Source organism: Artemia sp. Qi Xiang Cuo, chromosome 9 (genome assembly GCF_049724085.1).
Source record: "Artemia sp. Qi Xiang Cuo chromosome 9, ASM4972408v1, whole genome shotgun sequence".
Taxonomy (NCBI): Eukaryota; Metazoa; Arthropoda; class Branchiopoda; order Anostraca; family Artemiidae; genus Artemia; species Artemia sp. Qi Xiang Cuo.
The window spans coordinates 17,248,402-17,251,023 of NC_142802.1; positions in this window are offsets into that span (position 1 = coordinate 17,248,402).

Genomic DNA, 2,622 nt, shown 5'->3' on the forward strand with positions numbered 1-2,622 from the left:
GTGCTTTCAATTTCCAATTGAATGAGCCCTTTTTGAATTTTTTGCGATGACGCTTTCTATAAAACCTTATATGCCCTCAGGCCATAACTTACAACCCTTGTGCTGAGGGCTTTGGGGGGAGTGTCATCTTAAAAGACATAATTTCCGGACTTTTGAACCACGTTCAACAAAATAGCTATCTCAAAATTTTTATTGGATGTTTTTGGGGAAATGGTAGGCGTGGGAGGGGTGTTAGGTTTCCTCCAATCACTTTCGGCTATTAAAAAGGGCACTATCCCTTCGAAGTTTCTATTACAACGCTCTATAAAAACCTTATATGCCCCAATGGCATAACATACAGCCCTTGCCCTGAGGGGTGGGAGGGGGTGGGTGATAATCTTTAAAGACATAATATCCAGAACTTTCAACTACGTTGAAAAAAATAGATATCTAAAAATTTTGATTGGAAGTGTTTGGGGAAATGGTGGGCATGAGAAGGAGGTTAGCTGCCCTCCAATCAGTTTCGACTTGCCTATTAAAAGGGCACTAGCCCTTTCAATTTTCAATTGAATGAGCCTTTTTTGAAGTTTCTACAACAACATTTTCAATAAAAAAAACCTTATATTCCCCCAGGGCATTGCTTACAACCTTAGCCTTGAGGGCTTTGGGGGGAGTGTCATCCTCAAAGACATAATTTCCAGAACGCTCAGCTACATTGAACAAAATGGCTATCTCAAAGTTTTGATTGGATGTGTTTGGGGAAATGGTGAGCCTGAGAGGGGGGGGGGGTAGTTGCCCTCCAATCACTTTCTACTATTAAAAAGGGTACTAGCCCTTTCAGCTTCCAATCGAATGAGCCCATTTTGAAGTCTCTACGAAAATACTTTCTATAAAAACCTTAGACGCCCCCAGGACATAGCTTATAACCCGTACCCTGAGGGTTTTGAAGGATTTGTCATCCCCAATATCATACTTTTCAGAATTTTCAACAATGATGAACAGAAGAACTATCTCAATATTTTGATTGGATGCGTGTGGGGAAATGGTGGGGGTGAGAGGGGGGTTCGTTGCTCTCCGTTTACTTTCGATTATTAAAAAGTGCACTAGCCCTTTCAATTTCCAATCAAATGAGCCCTTTTTGAAGTTTCTACGACAACACTTTCTAGAACAAAACTTTGTTTGCCCCCAAAGTGAAACATACAACCCTTGCCCTGAGGGCTCTAAGGGGGTTGCCGGCTAAACTTATCTAGTGTCCAGAACGTTTACCTACGTTGAATAGATTGAGTATCTCAAAGTGTTAATTGGACGTGCTTGAGGAAACGGTGGGCATGAGAAGGGGGTTAGTTGCCCTCCAATAACTTTCAACTATTAAAAAGGGCACTAGCCCTTTCAATTTTCAATCGAATGAGCTCTTTTTGAAGTTTTACGACAACGCTTTCTATAAAAACCTCATATGCCCCCAGGCCATAACTTACAACCCTTGCCCTGAGGGCTGTGGGGGGTTGTCATCCCCAAAGACATAATTTCCAGAACTTTCAACTATGTTGAAAAAATTGCTATTTAAAAATTTTTATTGTATGTGTTTGGGAAAATGGTGGAAGTGAGAGGGGGGCTAGCCGCCCTCCAATTACTTTCGACTATTAAAAAGGCAACTAGCCATTACAATTTTCAATGGAATGAGCCATTTTTGAAGTTTCTACGACAACATTTCTATAAAAACCTTATATGCCCCTAGGGCATAACTTACAGCCCTTGCCATGAGGGCTATGGGGGGGGGAGGTGTCATCCTTAAAGACCTATTTTACAAAACTTTCAGTTACGTTAAACGAAATGGACATCTAAAAAGCTTGATTGTATATGTTTGGAGAAAAGGTGGGCGTGAGGGGGGGGATAGTTGCCCTCCAATCACTTTCAACTATTAAAAAGGGCACTAGCCCTTTGAATTTCCAATCGAATGCGCCCTTTTGAAGTTTCTACGACAAAAATTTGAATAAAAACCTTAAATGCCCCCAGGTAATAACTTATAACCCTTGCCCTGAGGGGGTTTTCACCCTTAAAGACCTAATTTCCAGATCCTTCAACTACGTTGAGCAAAATGGCTATCTCAAAATTTTGATTGGACGTGTTTGGATAAATGGTGGGCGTTAAAAGGGTGCTATTTACCTTCCAATCACTTTCGACTATTAAAAAGTGCACTAGCCATTTCCATTTCCAATCGAATGAGCCCCTTTTGAAGTTTCTACGACAGCGCTTTTTATGAAAACCTTACATGCCCCCAGGGAATAACTTATAACCCTTGCCATGAGAACTGTGGGGGGTTGTCATCCTCAAAGACATAATTTCCAGAACTTTCAGCTACGTTGAAAAATGATTATCTCAAAATTTCGATTGTATGTGTTTGTGAAAATGGTGGGCCTGAGAGGGGATTAGTTGCCCTTCAATTACATTCGACTATTAAAAAGGCCACTAGCCATTTTAGTTTTCAATGGAATGAGCTCTTTTTGAAGTTTATACGACAACATTTCTATAAAAACCTTATATGCCCCTAGGGCATAACTTACAATCCTTGCCATGAGGGCTGTGTGTGGGGGGGGGAGTCATCCTTAAAGACCCAATTTCCAAAACTTGTAATTACGTTGAACA